This window comes from Chelonoidis abingdonii, chromosome 1, assembly GCF_003597395.2.
Source record: "Chelonoidis abingdonii isolate Lonesome George chromosome 1, CheloAbing_2.0, whole genome shotgun sequence".
NCBI classification, from domain to species: Eukaryota; Metazoa; Chordata; order Testudines; family Testudinidae; genus Chelonoidis; species Chelonoidis abingdonii.
This window is the reverse complement of record NC_133769.1, coordinates 234,007,394-234,029,082: the sequence shown is the minus strand read 5'-3', so window position 1 is coordinate 234,029,082 and position 21,689 is coordinate 234,007,394.

Sequence of the window (21,689 nt, the reverse complement as noted above, 5' to 3'; positions counted from 1 at the left end):
GGACATTACATGTATTTTTTCCCAATAGAATACAGTAATGGAAGGCTACTGTGATGGTTTATCATATTTTGACCATGTTGTTATTATTTAGAGAATATCTGTTATATTTGTCCCATGTTATGTGTTGTTTACTGGTGCGTAAGCTGTAATGGTCTCTCACATAAATCCTTCTTAGCATGTGAATTACTAATCAGATACTCCATAATGATATGCTGTCAATCTAGCTGCCAGCTACAAACACTAAAAAGCACATGCTAAAAATCTAAGCGGTTGTATTTAGAAAAAATGAGGAGCATAGTCAGTCAATACATTGCATTTCTAAATACAATATTGTGATTTCCTCCAAATACCTAAAGGAAATAAATTCCTATTATGGATTTGTGGTCTACAGAATTTCAGTTTGAAAAACAAAGCCATTTTCAGTTGTACAAATGCAAAACATTCTAAACAATTAAAACTTTGTTTTTCAAGTGAAAAATATCCAAATCTAAATTGCTTTGGGCTAAGGTTGTATTGGAGGGCTTGAACCAAAATCCTGATCCGAGCAGCCCCCAGATTTGGAGGTTATTTGGATTAAACACCAAAACTCTTGTCAGTATCCAAATGTTGCACCTGATGCTTAACTCTATAATGAACAAATCACAAATCCCAATTCTGAATCTCCCATTAAACCTGGGGCTAGGTTGTGATCTTACCCAAATAAGTTCAAGTAAGAGGCACAGTGTAGTTGGGCTGCTACACTAACGGATGTGGGGGAAGTAATCTAAACCAGCTATAGGACTCTCCTTCTTCCCCAGCTCAACTGCTCTGGCTAGCAAGTTGTGGAGGCCAAATTTCATTTGTTAATAAAAAAGGAGAAGTAACCTACAGAGATTGCTCTCCTGCTCTACTCACACTGTGACCCACAGTATGGGTAGTATATAATTCAGGTCACAGTTTTGCCCATTGAGCAGGAAGAGTTTTGAAATACAAAATGGAAGAAAAGGGAAATTGATAGTAATTAATACAATCAGAAACTAGGAATTGCAGAAAATTGATAAGGGAAGCAAAGGGACACAAGGAGAAATCTATGGCCAGAAGCATTAAAGACAATAAGTAGGAGGTTTTAAAAAATATATTAGGGACAAAAAGAATCCTAATCATTGTATTGGTACATTGCTAAATAGAAATGCTATAATTATCAATAATAATACAGAAAAGGCAGAAGTATTCAACAAATATTTCTGTTCTACATTTGCAAAAAAACCCAACAGATTATGCAGTGATATCATAACACACTTTCCATTTCACTAGTATCTCAGGATGATAACAGCATGTTCCAGAATTAAAGATTTTTAAATCAGGAAGTCCAGATAAGTTGCATCCAAGAGTTTTTAAAGAGCAGGCTGAGGAGCACACTGGACCATTAATGTCGATTTTCAGTAAGTCTTGGAACATCAGGGATCTGATTTGGATATGGATAGAGACCTCTTTAATGTCTTTAATGAAGTAAACACTAAGGGGAAATGTGTGATCATGGGAGACTTCAACTTCCCAGATATAGACTGGGGGACGAGTGCTTGCAAGAATAATAGGGGTCAGATTTTTCTGGATGTGATAGCGGATGGATTTCTTCATCAAGTAATTGAAGTACCTACGAGAGGGGATGCCATTTTAGATTTGGTTTTGGTGAGCAGTGAGGACCTCGTAGAAGAAATGGTGGTAGGGGACAACCTTGGTTCGAGTGATCATGAGCTGATTCAATTCAAATTAGATGGAAGGATAAACAAACGTAGATCTGGGATTAGGGTTTTTTGACTTATCGAAGGGCTAATTTAATAGGAACTTTAAGGAAGTTAGTTAGGGAAGTGGATTGGACGGAGGGAACTTAGTGTCGATTAAATGCTGGTAGGTAGTAGCTGGGAATTTACGTTGTAGGCAGCGCAGCTGCGGAAACTGTTGGGAAGCCTGCATCTAGAGAAAGGGGAGAAAATAACCAGGACGGATTGTAGGCCAAGCTGGAATGAAGCAAGCAATTCGTCTAATGTTGGGGATTAGAAAAATAGCAGAACTTACAGGAGTGGAAAAAGGCGGATTATGAAGGAAGCTACCTTAGTGAGGTCAGAACATGTAGGGATAAATGTGAGGGAAGGCTAAAAGCCACGTAGAACTGGACCTGCAAAGGGAATCAAAACCAATTAAGTAATAAGGTTCTAAGCCACATAAATAAGAGAAAACAAAGGAAGAAGAATGAGGCGCTTATCACTGAGGATATGGAATGGAGCCTTAAGGATACACTCTGCATGGCCCAATATTAAAATTTACTTTGCCTTTCACGTCTTAATCAGACTTAGTGGAAGCTTCAGTGATGGATTGGAGGGATGATATATATGGGAATGAGGAAGTGAGTGGATATTTGACGCATCTGAAATAAGCCGCCTATTGCAACCAGCCTTAATGACAAGCGGAGGACACCGGACTCCAATCTCCATCCGAAGGATATTAAAGGAACTTGCGCCGCTTTGACATTGCGAGCCGTTAGGCGCGAATTTTTATAGCAATCGGTAATCTCGGGGGTTGTACCCGTACGACTGGAGAATTGCTAACCATAGTCCTATTTTTAAGAAGGGAAAAAAGGTGATCCGGGTAACTAAGGCCTGTTAGCTGACGTCTGTAGTAATGTAAGGTCTTGGAAAAAATTTTAAGGGAGAAAGTAGATTAAGACATTGAGGTTCAATGGTAATGGGAATGAATTGCACAACATGGATTCTCAAAGGTAGATCGTGCAACCAACCTGATCTCCTTCTTTGAGAAGGTGACGGATTACTATAGACAAAGAAATGCGGTAGATCTAATTTACCTCGATCAAGTAAGGCGTTTGAGACCGGTTCCGCATGGGGAACTGTAGTTAAATTGGAACAAGATGGGATGAATATGAAAGTTGTAGATGGATAAGGAACTGGTTAAAGAGAAGACTCCAGCCGGGTCGTACTGAAGGGTGAACTGCAGTCGGAAGGAGTTTACTATGGAGTCCCTCAGAATCGTTTTTGGACCGATCTTATTAACCCGTTTTTATTCTGACTTGCACAAAAGATGCGGAATGTCTAATTACAGTTTGGACGACACAAAGCGGGGGGTATGCTAACACGGAGAAGACCGGGATACTTTCAGAAGGATCCTGACCACCTGTAAACTGAAGTAATATATCAGGATGAAATAATAATAGTGAAAACGTGCAAAGGTCATGCACTAGGGATTAATAATAAGAATTGTTAGATTAAACGTTAGGGGAAGCACATGGAAGCGACAGAGGAGGAGAGGACGCTAAGGGTATTGTTGATCGCAGGATGACTATGAGCCGCCAATGTGAGTATGGCCGTAAACAAAGCAAACGCGGTTTAGATGCATCAGGCGAGGGATTTCCAGCCAGGATAAAGGAGGTGGTAGAAGTCACGTTATATAAGGCACTGTGAGAGACCCCACCTGGAATATCGGTCAGTTCTGGTGTCCCATGTTTAAAGAAGGAGATTCAAACTGCGAACAGGTTTCAGAGACGGCTACTAGGAGATCTGAGGAAATGGAAACCTGCCTAATGAAAGGAGACTCAAAAGAGCTTGGCTGTTTAGCCTGGCAAAGAAGGCTGCGGGGATAGCTTGCCATATAAATAATCAGGGATTAACGTAGGGAGGAGTAGAATATTTAAGCTTATAGTACTAATGTAGGCCAAGGACGAATGGTACAAACGGAATTAGGAAGTTTAGACTTGAAATTAGACGAAGGTTCTAACCATTAGGGGAGTGAAGTTTCTGGAACAGCCTTCCGAGAAGTTGGGGCAGAAAGACTTATCTGGCTTTAAGACTAACGCTTGATAAGTAATGGAGGGGATGAATGATGGGATAGTTTAATTTGGGTAATTGATCTGGATTATCAGCAATAAGTCTGCTCCAATGGTCTGTGAGGGGATGTTGGATGGGATAGGAATGAGTTACTGCAGAGAATTCTTCCTGGGTGCTGGCTGGTGAGTCTTGCCCACATGCTCAGGGGGTTTAGCTGATTGCCAATTGGGTCGAGAGGAATTTCCTCCAGCGGGATTGGCAGAGGCCCGTGGAGGGTTTTCGCCTTCCTCTCAACGTGGGCATGGGTCGCTTGCTGGTGGATTCTCTGCAGCTTGAGGTCTTCAGACCACAATTTTGAGGACTTCAATAACGCAGTCATGGATTAGGGGTTGTTATAAAAGTGGATGGGTAGGGTTCTGTGGCCTGCCTTGTGCAGGAAGTCAGACTAGATGATCATATTGGTCCCTTCTGACCTTAAAGTCTATGAGTCTATGAGTCTAGAAGAAAAGGAATGTCATGCCAATATTTGAAAAGAGTAAACAGGATACTCCTGGTAATCATAGATCTGTTAGTCTGATATTGACCCAATTCAAGATAATGCAGCAGCTGATATGGGACGATTAATAAAGATTGAAACAGGGTAATATATTTAATGCCATTCAATATGAGTTTATGGAAAAATAGATCCTGTCAAACTAAATTGATATTTTTATTATGAACTGAAATAGTATTGATGTAATGTATTTAGACTTCTGTTAATGTTTGACATTCTTGCAGGGGTGACTGGGAACATGGCTTTAATGTTCCAAGATGCAGTTTTCTCCCTCTCCTGATTTCATCTGCAGCCCACAGTATTTCACACCCTTTTTTTCAAAAGACCGGCATAGCTGCAAGTATGCCATCCCCAGAGAAGCATGAACCTCACTCAGCTGTGCACTATTGTGCTAAGTGTTACAAACACATGCAACTTATTCTGCAGTGTTTCCAGAGCTGCTAGAGGAACTGCCGCATAGAACATGGCAATGGAATTCAAGCAGCACTGCTGGAAGTCGTGGAATGAAACAATTCCCTGTTACAGTTGCCAGTCACACAGTAGCTGAACATGGTGGAGTGCCAGTTCTGGTTTCGAAAAATAGACACTGACTGGTGAGATCGCATTGTCATGCAGCTATGGGATGACAAGCAGTGGCTGCAGAACTTTTGTATGTGCAAGGCCACTTTCCAGGAACAGTGTATGGAGCGCTCCCCAGCCCTGCAGCACAGTGACGCTGAAATTACACCTGCTGTGATAGTGGAGAAGCTAGTGGTCATCACTATGTGGAAGCCTGCAATGCCAGACTGCCACTGCTCAGTAGGGAATCAGTGTGGAGTTGGTAAATCCACCATGGGGGTTGCTGTGATACAAGTGTACAGGGCCATTAATTGCCTTCCTCCAAGAAGGACAGTGACTCTGGGCAGTATGCAGGACATACCAGATGGTTTTGTTGCAGCGGGGTTCCCTAACTGTGGCAGGGCAATAAATGTCACCAGTCAATCTTGCCAAAGAGTATATAAACAGAAAGGGATACTTTTCTATGGTGTTGCAAGAACTCATGGATCACCGAGGGCATTTTACCGACATCAACTTGGGATGGTCTGGGAAGGTGCATCTTTAAGAACACAGGTCTGTTCAGAAAGCTGCAAGCAGGGAGGGACTTTCTTTCCTGACCGCAAAATCATCTTTGGTGATGTTGAAATGCCAATAGCGATCCTGGGAGACACAGCCTACCCCTTACTCCTATGGCTCATGAAGCCATACACCGGACACCTGGACAGAAGCAAGGATTGGTTCAACCATAGGCTCAGCAAGTGCAGAATGATGGTTTGGCCATTTTAAGGGTTTGCTCACTAGGTTAGACCTCAGTGAAAAAAAAATTCCCATGGTTACAGCTGCCTGCTGTTTGCTTCATAATACATATGAAGCAAAGGGAGAGGAGTTTCCACTGGGGTGGGGCATGGAGGGAGATAGGCTGTCTGCTAATTCTGAGAAGTCAGATACCAGGGCTATAAGAAGAGCTCAACAGAGAGCAATGCAGTTCAAGGAGGCTTTGAAAACCCATTTTAGGGATGACCACAGTAATGTGTGTTACTTTTCTGTGATCGCTGTTTGCTGTGATCGCTGTGCTTCTTTCTTGTGCATATCTCCGTGTCTCGGTTTCCCTATCCCCCTACCCCACCCCACGCTTTGAATTAATAAAGATTTCATTTTCAAGACATGGACTTTTATTGCACATGTATATAAATGCTGAAAGATCTGACAAAGAATTAAACCTTGGAAAGACAGTGGAATAAAATTTGGAGGGGGGGGACACATTCATTTTGTCTTTAAGAGTACAGCGGCCTTGCCCATTATACATCATCATGTGTGCAACTGTTGTTCTTGGCACTCTACCCCAGGGCTGAGTGGAAGGGATATTGCATTGTCCCCTCTTGCCTAGTGGAACATGTGTGAAGGGAGCAGGCGGAGTACGACGACGTTGGAATGCTGTCTCTCATAGGTGATCCTAGCTGATATCATGCTCCTGACGGTAACAGAGTCAGCAAGGGAACAGCTGCTGCAAGAGTCTGCATGGGAGCCAGCTTCCAACTCTCCCAGGGGGTGCTCAACCCCCGCTCAGCCCCAGGCCCCACTCCTGCCTAGCCTCTTCCAGCCCCCACTCCTCCACTGCCCCACCTATTCCCTCTCAGTTCCGCCTGCTCCTCCCACTTCCTCCCAGTGCCTCCTGCATGGTGCGGAACAGCTGATCCGCAGTGAGTGGAGGGACAGGAAGGAGTTGATCAGCAGAGTTGCTGGCTAGAGGCAGGCACAGTGGGGAAGGGAGGGAGCTTGGCTACTGGTGGGTGGTAAGCACCCCAGAGCACACACAAAGTCGGCACCTATGCATCCAGGTACAGACGGGGTCCTTATGCTACTATGCTGTGTGCTGCAATGATGCCATCTGAATTAATACTGGAGGAGTGTGGGAAAGTGTCCTACCACAGTGGAAGAAATAAGGCCGTTCTACCTAGAAACCTTCTACAATGGATTGCAGAGCACCTCCAGGAACGTTTCCTGGAGATCTCTGTGGAGGATTCTCAGGACATGCCTCTGCACATAAACAATCTTTTTCTCATGGCACCCTCTGCTTAGCTGGTGTGGCCACTGGGAAGGTGATAGCCACTCTACCTCAACTGCTTTTTAAAAAAATAAATAAATAATTGCATATAAGAACATGTGATCCCAAAATATTAATTGGAATGGCACACTCACCAGAGGTTCCTTCCCCGGCATCACACTCAACCATGCTGCTTTGCTGCGATTGGGGTTACAAACAGCTCTTGGCTCTTTGGGACACTGGATCCCCTGCTCGCCTGTCTCCAATTCTCCTTCTCCTCTTTCTCATCGAAGACTCCTCCTCAGTGTTGCCTGCGGTGGCTGGGGACTCTGACTCCTCAGAGGTATCCACACTGCTCTGGGAGGTTGTGGTGGGGTTGCTGCTGAGAATCGCATGCAGCTCTTTGTAAAAGCACCATATCTGGGGTGCTGAATCAGAGTGATTGTTTGCCTCCCTTGCTTTCTGGTATGCCTGCTGCAGTTCCTTGATTTTGACACAGCACTGCTGTGCGTTCCTGGTGTAGCCCTTCTCCCCCATACCGCGCGTGAACTGCTCGTATATGTCTACATTTCTTCAGCTGGATTGGAGCTGTGTCTACACAGCCTCTTCTCCCCACAGACCCAGAAGGTCCACCACTTCCTGTGTACTCCAGGCAGGAACGCACTTGGAGCCGGACTGATCTGCTGGGAAGGGGCTGTTTCCTGTGTAGTTGGCTGGGGGGGAAGCAGAGTTGAGAATGGTGACCAGAATGGTCACGGCGGAGCATTGTGGGACAGGTCCTGGAGGCCAGTTAAGTCAATATTAGCAATGCAGTGTCACACTGCCACCCCGTTGATCTAACTATGCCGAATTAAGTGCTACGCCTCTCACAGAGGTGGAGTAATTAAGTTGACAGAGCAGGTGAGTTACACTGGCGGAAGGGACCTGCTAGTGTTGACACAGACATTATTAGATTGAGTAACTATGTAGTGTAGGCCAGGCCTTAGTAAACAGCAATTTAAAAATGCAGTGGTAGGTAAAACAAAAGAGGCTAGGTAAGTCTGTAAAACACATTACAGTTCAAAGACCAAAACATCTCAGTCTTATCTGTGAACGCATACAGCTGCTGATAACCGCTGATTTAGTCACATTATTTATTTAGCAGTTACCGGTATGCATCCTGTAAATTACCCTGTGTTTAGGAAAAGTCCCTAAAACCACTTTTGTTCTGGAAGAGACCCAAATAAGATATGAATTGTTTCTGCAGTATGTCACGAATTCTGAAAAACTAAATAGCTGGTTCTTCCCTTGCTTAATCACTTTAGGGAAGCAAGGGAAGAAGCTCCAGCACTAAGCTTTTTTCAGGTCAGCTACTCTACTGCGTAACAGGGAGCAAACAAACAAATGAAACACAGAATTCCTGTTGATGTTGAGAATGACTCACCTCTCACCGCTGCATGTTGGCAGTGGATTTAGCCAACTGTAACCCTTTTTTGACCTGAACAACTTGTCAAAGTCTGGGGCTCTGGGGATGTTCCAGTTGGAAGTAGAAATGGTTGGAGTCTGATATTTGATGAAATCTTGTTTACTTTTAAGGAAGGTACAAAGTCTCTGAATGCAAAAGGAATGAAAAGGAGCAGTTTTGTAGCTTACAGCCCCAAACCTCTTTAGTGAACACCAGACTCCAAAGCTCACTAGCTTTCTCCACTGACATAGCGCTGTGCACACTAGTGCTTATGTCGGGATAACTGATGTCACTCAGAGGGGTGGAATATTCATATCTGAGTGACATAAGTTTTACTGATATAGATGGTAGTATAAACATAGCCTACGTTTTTGGCTATTGCGAATATTAATTCTTGCAAAGGTTGCCTAGAGTTTGTCATGGGGCCTTCTATATATCTAAGTACTTTCAACGTTTTCCCTGCCTAAAGCAGATAAACTTTGGGCTATATATTAATTCTGCTTTCCATCAATGTTAACATCTTTGTGTAGCTAGCTACCTTATGTACACATAATTACAACGCCCCTTCTTTTTCCTTATCAACTTTTGTACTTCTGGATCCATTTAATTTCTATATCATATCCATAAAACAGGACAGACACCCCACACTCTTGATGTGTTCCATAATTAGATTTTACCAAGCCAGTAACAAATGTGAACTAGATCACCATAGAGTCAGACTTCTAGTCTATATTGCTACCCAGGCAGACTGGACTTAGTGATAAACAGTCACTTACACCAAAAATCACACCATATTCAGGTTGCTTCCAGTCCCAAGAGACCAGTCATTTATCCTAGATCAACTGGTACTGTAGGTCTTACACCAAAGACAACACCTGTAGCCAATCCTGTACTAAACTATCTAAAGGTTTAACAACTAGGAAAAAGAAATGAGAGAGATGTTTACATGTTAATTCAAGTAAACTTATACACACAAATAAGTTACCATCTAAATCCAATTGTAGGGCTGGTCTACACTGGGGGGGTGAGCGATCTAAGATATGCAACTTCAGCTATATGAATAGCGTAGCTGAAGTCGAAATATCTTAGATCGAGTTACCTACCATCCTCATGGCGTGAGATCGATGTCCACGGCTCCCCCGTCAACTCCGCTACTGACGTTCACATTGGTGGAGTTCCGGAGTCAACAGGAGCATGTTTGGGGATCAATATATTGCATCGAGATGAGACGCAATATATCGATCTCCGAGAAATCGATTGCTACCCACCGATACTGCCAGTAGTGAAGACGTACCTGCAGAGATTTGTCGATTCTTTGAGGAGAGACCCAGGAGATATTCCTTGGGGATCTCTAGCTTCAGTTTGGTTTGTCTGACTCTGTGAGAGTTCAAACAGCAAAGAGATGAAAAATCTTCATGTCAACTATTTTTATTTCCCACTACCAGCATTCAAAGCTATCTAATGAGGCCTTCAGCACATATTTCTCAATAGGTGATTGGGGCAATTAACAAAACTTTTGCCTTATACTGGCCTGCTTAAATTTTAATAGTCCTCCTGGATGAGTTGGGGGAGGGACAATTCCCATGCCTGGGTTCACAAGTTCAGAGCAAACATTTTCAAAGTTATAAAGCAAACACACATATTTTCTTATAGCATGTAATACAGACATTACAAGTGAGATTAATGCATACAACAATTTACAAGTATTTCATAGAGCTTAAATACAAAAGACTAATATTCATTTTGAGCAAAACTAGCATACCCGTGAACTGGTCTAGTCTTCAGTTGTAAAATCCCTGCTGGAGCACGTGCCCAGATCTAGCAGATATCAAACAAAACTTTGTCCTGAAAAGGAATGCAGATAGACAGGCCTGAAGTTTGCACTGAATCCCATTTACTTCAGTGGAACACTGTGAAAATGTAAAGATCTATGCATGTATTTCTTTGTGGGTTCTAACACAATCAATTGTGAGCTGCAAAAAGAACAGGAGTACTTGTGGCACCTTAGAGACTAACAAATTAAGTGTCTTAGTCTTTAAGGTGCCACAAGTACTCCTGTTCTTTTTGCAGATACAGACTAACACAGCTGCTACTCTGAAAATTGTGAGCTGCTGAGCACTCAAACACCCACTGAAGTCAATGGGAGTTAAAGGTGCAACCTACGAGCTTGGTCTCAATAGCTGAGATTGCAACGCATAAATTCCTTTTTCAACCAATTAACTCTGAAATACTTAAATTTGAAAGAGAGAGGCTCTTTCTCCCAATCTTCACATTTCAAAAGACTTGCTTCTGCCTTGCCTAAATTCCACATATAATTAATCAAGCTCTTATGTGTTTCAGACACTGTTGCTTTAAAAGGAGCATGAGTGTCAGCATATGGGAAAACAGAAAAGAACAAGGGGTAGAGGGGGGACAGCTAAAAGCTTGGGACTAGGATAGATACTGTGTTGGCCTGCACTGTTTTGTTGTGAGCCAAGTTAGTTACAGACATATCTGATAAAGAAAGCACCATAACAATACACCATTTGTGTATGCTCTTCTTTTTATCTCTACTCAGCAATGACTGTAAGAAATGGGGAGGAGACAAATGATCTATCTGCAGGCTTGACTGAAACTTTAATTTTTTAGTACTAGGAATGTATAACTATGAAATTATTTGAACCAGGGAAGTTTCCAGCACTTTTTGTAGAACCTTCTGCTTTTATTAAATTTCTGTTTCAGATGCTTGTGCCTCAAACTGTTGGTTTTTCTCTAGGTTTCTGAAGCTTTGTGCTGGTTCCGAGCATGGACCTGTGGGTTTCCCATGCAGGAAAGAGCTCAGGGAAGAAGAGCATGCCAGCTGAATACTCCCATATGGCCCTGAGAGGACAATTTTGCAGAGTTATTTTTATTGTTTTTTTAAAGCAACGGCGGCAACAATAAATCAAATTCTCCTCTCAATTAAACCCATACAGATCCAATGGCTTTATTAAAAATAAAATTAGGTTAATTGACTTTCAGTCTCAATGTGTTTCCCTTAAGTCCTTTGTCTTGCAATCAGATTGGCATAAGCAGAGTCTTGGGTCCACACGGAGCCCTCTGAAATTTACTGGGGCCTTACAAAGGCATATGGGTCTGCCTGTGGGCATCCAAATGGGGGACCGGAGACCAATTTTGCATTTTGATTGCTATCAGTATCTTATTTGGCATGGGTTTTCTGTTGGGATTTGAACACTAAACATAACTCTTTGCAGATTTTGAAAAATGTCTGATAAAAAACATCCTTAAAATGTCTTTTGAAGGATCATAGGTGTACAGCAGGCACTTACAGTATTAGGATAAAGAACAATTACGATAACGTTAATAGAAGCTGGAAAGTCAGCTCCGACCGCCAGGTCTACTTTAGTTTTGAATCAATGCCATTGCAACTGAATATGGCGCCTCAAATTTCCAACATTTAAATCATTTTGACCCAGGTAATTGATAGTCATGAATCATAAGAGTGGATAATACGAGGCACTGCAAAATATTGAAGGGGCTAGAAAATGGTTTGTTTGTCTTGTTTCCTGTGTTGCTGAGCCTACAAAGCGATCCCTGCTGATCCATTGACACTGTAGATTGAACTTTTTGCCAAACACACTGTTTCCAAAGTATACATATGAGATGGCTCTAGATGACAGATCGCCTTGTGCCAGTTAGTGTCTTCATTTAAGATGGGGAAAGAAGCTATATAATCTTAGATCTGCTTCCTAAATCGAAAACATATGTTTTTTACTTAAAAAAACCTGGCAAAATTACATGTTGTAGGAGCATGACACATCTAGCAATGCAAAAGATAGATGATGCATCAAATAAAAAAATATGCCAATTCCTCACAGAAAATGTATATTATGAAAGTATTTAATTTGCTTGAGATGTGTTGGCATGAAACATCTGCTGCAGCATTCATTTCTTTCTGACTCTAGCACATTTTAATAGTCTTGCCAACCATAGAACAGTCTCCGTTTTTAAAAAGGCACTTCTTTTTTAAAAAATTAGCATAGAAAACCCCTAAACCACCTTTGCTGTTATTGTCAAAGCTTTTTTTAAAAGGAATTAACAGTCGTGAGACTTCAAGGGACGTAAAAGCTGTGTCACGTTGTGTGATGCATCTAGCTATTTCAGCGGTTCCCAACTGTTGGTCTGTGCAGATTTGGCTGGTCACATACTTTAAGCTGCTTTGTTTCCAGCTGCTAAATCACAGTAATAAACAAATACACCAAGTGTTTCCTAGTAGAGCTTTCCCATGCAAACAATTGCTGTAGTTACCACAGGGACCATGTATGTTTGTGAATGGGCGTGGTGGTGTGCTGTACAGTTGTGACTAGGAGGGGAGGCAGGCTGTGCAATTGTAATTAAGTGCAATTGTAATTGTGTGGCTCACACAATTCTGAAGATGTGGCCATGAGATTCTTTCTACTTAACTATAGCCCACACTGTAAAAATGTTTGTGGTTCCAACCTAATCATGTTCACAGTTGTTTCACACACATTGCTACAAAAGGATATTGAATCACCTCTACCCAAAACATCATCATTCCCTATAATTGTGATTTAATATTTATTTTCTATTAGTGCTCAGAGGCCTCAATCACTGGCAGAAATGAGGATACATTGGGCAAGGCCCCGTACAAACACTTAGGGCTTCTGTACAGTTAAAACGCTGCCACTACACTTTCAGCGAAGATGCACCGTATGCCAACCATTGGTGTAGGTACTCCATCTCCACAAGGGCCAGTAGCTAGGTCAACGGAAGACTTCTCGGGGCTTAGGTCAGTTTAACTGAATTGCTCAAGGGGGTGGATTTTTCACTAATTTCCTAATGTGGACCATAGTAAAAGACAGTCTCTGTCCTGAGAGCTGACAACCTAATGCCCTCATCCTACAAAGACGTACACACATTCTCAAAGCCAATGGGATGAATTATGTGCTCAGAATGAAGTATGTGTTTAAATCTTTGCAGGATTGAGGACTAAATAGACAAGTGATGTATGAAGTGTCGGTGGGACAAGGAAATAATCAAACACCTATGATTAAAATATATATATGCACATAAACTTAGCCTTCATAGATAAAAGTGTTACTGAAGAGATAGGTGTTGAAGGAGAGGGCAGTGACCTTACCAATCATTTCACTGCAAGGTTCTTCTAATGCAGCTCTAGTGCTGGTCCTGCATTTCAGTATCTAGCACATTTAACAACCACCCCCACCCACCACCCACTATCATGGCTTATTTTATGTTATATTGGAATAAAACAGGATAATGAGTTAAAGGGGTGCTTTTTAGGAGATATAGTAATTTTAGCAGCTTTGGTTTTACTTGTTATTGCTTATAATTTAGACTAGATTTTTTTTTACCAGAGGTGTCTGAGTGCACAGAGATTTCTATATGAAGAATGATCATTTGTACTTATTAAGATTTACTTTGCTGTACTTTGCTGGGTGCCATCTGGAAAGTAGTGATTTAGTCATATTCCTCCTGAAGTAGAGAATTCATCAGCTGGCACTGCAGACCAGTGGTTCTTTCATTTAGAGTCCCCTAGCTTCTGTGAAACCTGTTATTCAAAGGCATTATTGGTAACATACGTGTTTTCACAAAAAGAATACCATCTCAGACCTTATACTCCTTGAAAGTGGCTTTCCATTTTCCTACTCCATATCTGCCCAGAACTCTAGTTGGTCAGACCACTAGAGACTGTAATTAGAGGATATTTATTAATTTCTATAGCTCTGTTAATTTATACCAAAGTATCCAGATTTCTAAAGAGTCTCTCTCTTTTGCTAGAGAATTAAATCGATTGTTCTTCAAAGTATGTCTTACCTATTACTTTAACAAGGTGTGTTGGGGAGAGGATGTGGAGTAGGTTGCTGCAGAGAGGTTGGAATTATTATGGATTAATAGAGCATGAAAATAAAATAGTAACAAGTTCAAGTAAAATAGAAACAGTTGTTGGATGAGCATGAACCTTGCTTAAAAATTCACTATAAGAGCTGTGTAATCACTCCAAGGCCATTGGCAGATGAATAAAAAATAGAGTAGTGTGAACCCATGCAAGTCTAGGTGGAACCAGCTGGAGATTATTGTGTGTTGATATCTGGTTTGCACAGGTTCAGAGGACAGGATCATCTCGGGACCCATATGTAAATCCATGGTAGAGATCATCCTCGAATCGAGGGCTCGCCAATGACAATGTTCTATAACTAAATTTCACCAAGTCAGTAACAAATGTTAACACCTGGATCACTGTACCAGTCTCAACATGAAGTCACAGACCGTCCCCTTAGGCAGATCAATTGGTACTTTGAATCTTACATCAGAGACAACACTGGTAGCCAATTCAATAGTAAACTAGCAACGTATTAGCTAAGCAAAAGAATGAGAGTTATTGAGAGGTTAAAGCAGGTAAAACGCATGCACAAGTGAATCACAGTTTGTAATTCCAAATGGTGGCAGTAATATAATAAGTAAGCCAGTCCAGTCCAGTATGGTATACCGGCAAGAGCCAGTACACACCCGACTGTACCAGCAGGGAACTGCTTCCCCAGGCTGGCAATTTAAAAGGGCCCTGAGCTCCCAGCAGCAGCTGGAGCCCCTGGTCCTTTAAATCACCACCAGAGCCCCGTGGCTCCTGGCTGCAGCTACTGCTATTCTGAGGCTCCAGCGGTGATTTAAAGGGCCCAGTGCTCCTGGCCGCTGCTACAAAAGCCGGATCCCCAGGCCCTTTAAATTACTGCCAGAGCCCAGGGATAGTGGCAGCAATTTAAAGGGTTTGGGGATTTAAAGGGCCCCCTTCTACCTGAGGCCCCACCCCTTCCACCGGAGGAACCCCCCACCCTGCCTGCTTAGGACCCCGGCCCTGTGTACCAGTAAGTTACTTTCATCCCTGACTCAAGGTACCCAGATTGTCTCCGGGAATCTCCGATTTGCATCTAGTACACTTCCCTCTAAGAGTCCCAACAGTCCAGAGATGAAGGATCTTCCTTTGAGTTCATTCTTACATCTTCTTCTGAAAGAAGACAAGCTGACAGTGTCTCTGCCTATGTGGGATTTTCTTTTGATGATGGTGAGTGAGGAATGCACTTTGTCTTTTGACCATATATAATAACCACTTGCGTTGAAATTAGCATTTTCCTTTAAAGTCCTTCATTAGCATTTCACAAGATTTCTTTGATGGATTATTTAGTTACAGGAGTGTACACAATGTAAATGTTTGCTATTACATTGTAACAGACTAGTGAAAACAATGTCCCATTAGTTTTCATGAAGTATAAACACCAAATACACCTTATACACCTAACTATTACTTTGATCTATCCTAATACACCAGTGAATTGATCTGAATACTCTAGCATGACCTGGTCTGCCAGTGTCACAACAGCAATCAAGAAAGCACATGGGAACATTAGCATTCATCACGTTAACTCCAGAGTTTTTTTGGTAGAGTGGATTTATTTTCTTATTAATATTTCTGTTAGGATAATATAAAGTCATTTACACAACAGGGATCTTGACACAGACCCTTTGATATTACTACCACCTCTACAAAAAGTTGAAGGTCCATAAAGCTCAACCCCACCCTAAACTTGTCTCTCTTTTGAAGTTTGACAAAGTTTTTTGTCCATTTTAAAAGCCCTTTGGTTTTTGGTTTTAGCTGGAACTTGCAATAGAAGTACCACAATAGGTTATTCTCATGGTACACAAGGCCCAACTGGTGCCAGCAAGTATTGGAGATAGGCAGCTAGATAGATGGGTTGCTTGTTGCAGAAAGCTGCATCGCAAGTAACACTGGAATGAAGTAAAAGCACAAGCCGAATAACAAAGCCATTTAGGATCAGGTTTGTATTAATCCCCCCAAACCTCATAAAACTCACTCCTTGTTGGTCTCCATTTCAATCTGAACACTCAGAGCAGAGCCAATAAAAGATTGGCTAGGATGCACAAACACCCAGGGGGATCCTGAGTCACTTCTAAAGAAAGTGAAGCCTACCCTTGTATGCTATCTCATAACGTGGTTTAATCCAGGAATGCAGAGCAAAATTTGGGCTATTTGGGTTAGTTAAACATCCATGCACCTAAGCCAAAGAAAATGCTTGACAAAACCATGTGAAAACCTAGCCACCACATTTCATACTGCTCCTCTTGTGACTTAGAGGAAATGAATGTCAAGGGTCCTAGAGACATTTAAGAGACAGATCTTTAGCTGGTATAAATCCTTGATTTCATTGGCTGCATTATGTCACCAGCTAAGGATCTGGCCCTAATACTTTAATACACGCAGATTTTCTGAGGCCTCCTCTATAGCTTCATTTTTGCTGAGTATTTCTCATGCATCAGTGAAAACAGAAGTTTCAAATAAAGAGAGGAACTGAAGTGAGGCCAAGCATATTTATGTAAACACTGGAGCCAAGAAGAAAGAGAGAGATATACAACATTGTACTGTGAACTGAGCTGCATACCAGGAATACCTTGGACATCATTCACACAGTTTACACCTACATGTCAGTAATGTGTTGAAAATTCCCCCATCTGACATGACATGAAATTCTTGGCTATCACTGAAAACAATGAAATTAACTTTCAGATGTTCTGCATAAACACATCATCACCTCTGCAAGGATTTAGCAGTGGGAAACTCATGGGGGTGTAGAAAAGCTTCACAGCTGTGGATGCTGTAAGAGAAGAAACCAAAATATTTACAGATGTCAAGGAACAACACATTGCCCATACAGAATAAAGGGTTGGATGTAATAAGCACAATTTTGTGCTAGAAATTATCTGTAAATAATGGCTTGGTAACAGATTTGAACACAGCCAAGAAAGAAAAATAATCCAATTTAAATATCACAATGATATGTTATGCTGATACATTCTTAAATTTGCCAACACAAGTAACATCAAGTACTGGTGTGTAGACAAAAGCAACACTATCAAATACCCAGTTTCATCAGTTATTTGATAGGCTTTGTGCAAAAATGTAATAAACACATAAATGCGTTTTATTAAAAAGACGTTATGATCAGAAAAGTGATTAGGCAAAAAAAGTTGTTTGCTGTGTTGTTGTAGCCCAGTTGGTCGCTGGATATGAGAGACAAGGTAGATTTGGTAATATCTTTTATAGGACCAAAATGGTGCCATTATCTTCAACAACAGTGTTCCCTGTTTATATTCAGAGTCACTCTCTACTGACTTAAATGACACACAAAAAAAAGTCTTCCCTCCTGTTTCACTTCAGTTGATATTCAAGTGCTAACAGAGTTGCAGTACAGGAGATTATGCTGGGTCTCATTTTGACTCACGCATCAGCAGAACCATTACACAGCCCATCAGGGTAATCCGCTGGCAGGCCGTGAGACATTTTGTTTACAATGACTGTCTGCAGGCATGGCACCCCGCAACTCTCAGTGGCTGCGGTTCACCATTCCTGGCCAATGGGAGCTGTGGGAAGCAGTGCGGGCCACAGGGAAACCTTGGAGTCTCTTGTTTATAACATTTATTTCAAACAGTATGTCATGCCACAACACTAAGCCACACAGAAATTTGAAGTTATATATGTTTCTGGTGATTCTATTTCCCTCTGCCGCTGTTCTCCCATGAACAGTTCCTGTTATAGCATTATCCTCCATAATGGCAACTATGGCATCATCTGTCTTCCCAATTTGGTGTTTGATAGGCTTTATCGCCTCCACTCAACTTTCCCATTGTGTGGTACTCAGTGGTTTCAGTGTCAGAGAGGATGTTCCCAGATGTTGCTTCAAAATTTGCCATCAATGAGTTGATGCAGAGAAAAATACATAGATGCTTTGAATTACATTAAAAAATTCAGCAGCCTCACTAGAAGCTGATGCTGCATCACTGACCACCAAGTTCAATGAAGGAGAACTGCATGGGACAAAAAAAGCTCAAGGGTTTAACTCTCGGATCCGTGTCTACACTCCTCTGTTCTTTCCTCTCATGTTGGCACCATTATCGTAGCCCTGATCTCTCATGTCAGCTATCGCAATTACCTCATCTTCCAGCTTTTTAACAAGCACATTTGTTATAGTAGCTCCTGTAGTATCATCAATATCAATAAATTCTAGAAAATGCTCTCTGACAGTCACCATTGCAGGGATATTTTCAGTAGGTTCTATTGTTACAAAACACACCATTAAAGTCATTTGTTCCATATGGCTGATGTCAGGTGTGCAGTCCAGAATAACAGAGTAATATCTTGCTGACTTCAGATCTGCCACAATCTTCTGTTTGACTTTCGTTGTCAGTAACTATATGATTTCATTTTGAATTGTATTTCCAAGGTAGTGGTGTGTGTACATTTCTTGGGTGGTGACTCTTCTTAGATGCTTCTGGAATACAGCATCAAACTCAGCCAGCAGCTCCACAATTTTAATGAAGTTTCCATTGTTTGGCACGTACAGCTGATCTGAAGTGCCACACAGTCCTGGACTTTGGGTAGCAAGCATTCTCACAATGGCAATGAGCCTTTTCAGAACATTTTGCCAGCAAAGAGACTCTGATGCAATCTTCTCTTCATGCTGATCATCTATGGTGGCCTTTAACCTTAGTCTCATCTCAAGCTCTTTCCACCTATGGAATGCTCTCTGCTGATTTGCTGCCTTCTCATGACATGCCAGATTTCTAGCCAGATTTTTCCAGTCCTTTTTTCCTGTAGAACCCAATGTGGCTGGAACATTAGACTAGAAGAGTTTGCAACAAAAACACTATGCAGCATTCTGGGTTTGAGTACATAAGCCATGGCCTCTCCACTTTGTCACCATTGGGGATTTCACACCAGTAATGTGTTGGATGGAAACTTCTCTTTTCATTGTCTTTGGGGAACATGGAGTTTTTCACCTGCTGTGGCCCATGCAGTACAAGGAAGTCCCTCAGGCTCAAATGGGTCCACAGTCCTGGATCATCTAGACTTAAGGAACTAAACTCAGCAGCAGCTGTTTCTTGGGCCTCCACCACATTCTTCTCTAGTCTACACTTTTCTTCAGGAATGTGCATGGTAACATCCATTTGAGATGGAGAAATGGATGCTACAGTAGCTGCCTGGTCACCTGCTCTCTGAGTAACTGGAAGATTGGGCATCTTCTCACCATTCACATCCTCACTGGGGCCAGAAGGCTCACTGTGAACATTTGTGTCTATGTATCTCAGGAGAGCTCCTTCCTGCTTAGATAGAAAAGCTTCCTTTGCTTTTCTTTCTTTTTCTGAATGCTGCCCCAGAGGGGCGTTTTCTTCTTTCACTCATGACTGCTGTTCTGTGCCAGCTATAGTGGCTCTCAACACTCAGTTGAAGGGGACAAATAAGCAGGCTGGTAGCAGGGCCTGAGTGAGGGAAGATATCAGCATCTTAAGGGCCTAACTGGCTCCTACTACTTCAGTTGACTGCCTGTTCTCCTCAAGTGGGTTCAGGGAAGCAGCAGGAACAGGAAGCTCCCTGAGAAGCTGATATTAATCAGTCCAGGCTCCTGGGGGGTGCTAGAGAGATACATAAGAGGCTCCTCCTCCTCTCTCTCCCTGCAGCTCCTGCTGCTTTCTGTTATTCCCTCTCACCTTTTCTCCTGTCTGCCTGGTATGTCTCTTGTGCCCTCCTTCCTCCAGCACAGCACTCCACCATTTCTGTGCAGCTAGAGCAGAGAGAATACATATGCACCAGCAGCAGACACAATTTTCTACACTCTGGGTCCTAGTGGTGCTCCCCCACAGTCTGGCACCTGAGGCAGCTGCCTCAGTTCACCTCATGGTAAGGCCAGCCCTGGCCGTAAAGGCGGGTGATGGCGGGTAAGGGTAGAGAGGAGAGAGCAGGGGGAAGGGTATTGGGGAGAAGCAGTGGTGCAGGAGCAGTGCCTCGGGTAAGAGGCAGTGGTGCAGGGATGGGGCCTTAGGGAAAGAGGCAGTACAGGGATGGCGCCATGGTTTGGGCGCCGGTGGGCCCCCCATACACACTTTTAGGGAGTTTCTGCCACTACTACCCTGCAGCAATGGGCCAGATTCCGTACACAGTGTGAAGCCCTTTTGCACCACTCAGTAGATATAAAGGGGCCATAATCTAGCCCAGTAGAGAATTCCACAGGAGGAAAACTCCCAGCTGGAACAAGTGTGCAAGTGTTTCTAACCCACCCCTTCCAGTATAACGGGTGAGTTCGGAGTGGAAGAGGATGTGACAAGGGCAGGCAAAGAGTAGGGTAGAGTTCCAGTATGCCAGTCCTCTAGGGTCTATTAAGATGTAGCCCCAAATTCCTAATTCTCCTTTTACTCATACCTTTTCGACACTGGTACAGTGGGGTTGGGAAAAGGTAAATACGGGCCAGAAGATAAAAGCCTGTTGCATATAAAGGAAGGAGGGTTTGAGATGAACAGAAAAAAAATTGTGGTGCAAAGAAGATAGTGATTTAACAGAAATCTCAAAGGGTCAGATCTATTTAAAAATAATTTCTAAGCAGCCGAGGGATATGGCTATAGAATTTGGCATTTCTTTGCCACATGTTTAAATATTGCAAAGAGCAATTACTAAGAGCCAGGAAAGTGCTTACAGATGTAACAATTGGTTATTAAAATCTGTCTGGTAGAAAGCCAGCAAGAGGAATGTCCGTACGCTGCTAGAGAAAGTGATTAAAACATAAACAGGATGCACTGAAGTAGCCAAATACATTTAAAAGAATATTCTATTAATGTGCCACTTCATTAGTTAGCTCTTCTGCACAATACTTATGCTTTGTCCAATGCAGCCACTGTATTCCTTGCCAGCAGAGATACACTCTTGATATTTCAGCATATGGCTTGGAAGGAGTGATTCAGTATTTATTAACTGATAATAAATATATGTGCAAATATTTTAAGGCCAAGGTCCACATACAATGGATGCAAAAGAACTCCCACAATGTGCACATGAAATTACCAAAACTTCACACTCAGCCTAGATTAAATAGCATGAAAATTGCTAGTTAGATGCCTAATTAGTCATTTGCCACACTCTTATCCCAATTACCCATACAATTGTAATACCTGTTGTGATGGGGCAAGGCCAGATGGCTACAGTAAAGTACTGAGAAACAGGTATGTTAGCCCCAGGCTAAACAAATCCCTAGTACCCTGGTAACCAAATGGCTGTTGCTCCAGGTTAATCAAGGCACCTGGAGCCAATTAAGACCTTTCTAGAAGGCAGTAGAGATAGCTACTTTAATTAGAACACCTGCAGCCAATCAAGGCAGGCTAATCAGGGCACCTGGGTTTAAAAAGGAGCTCACTCCAGTCAGGCAGGGAGGAGCCAGA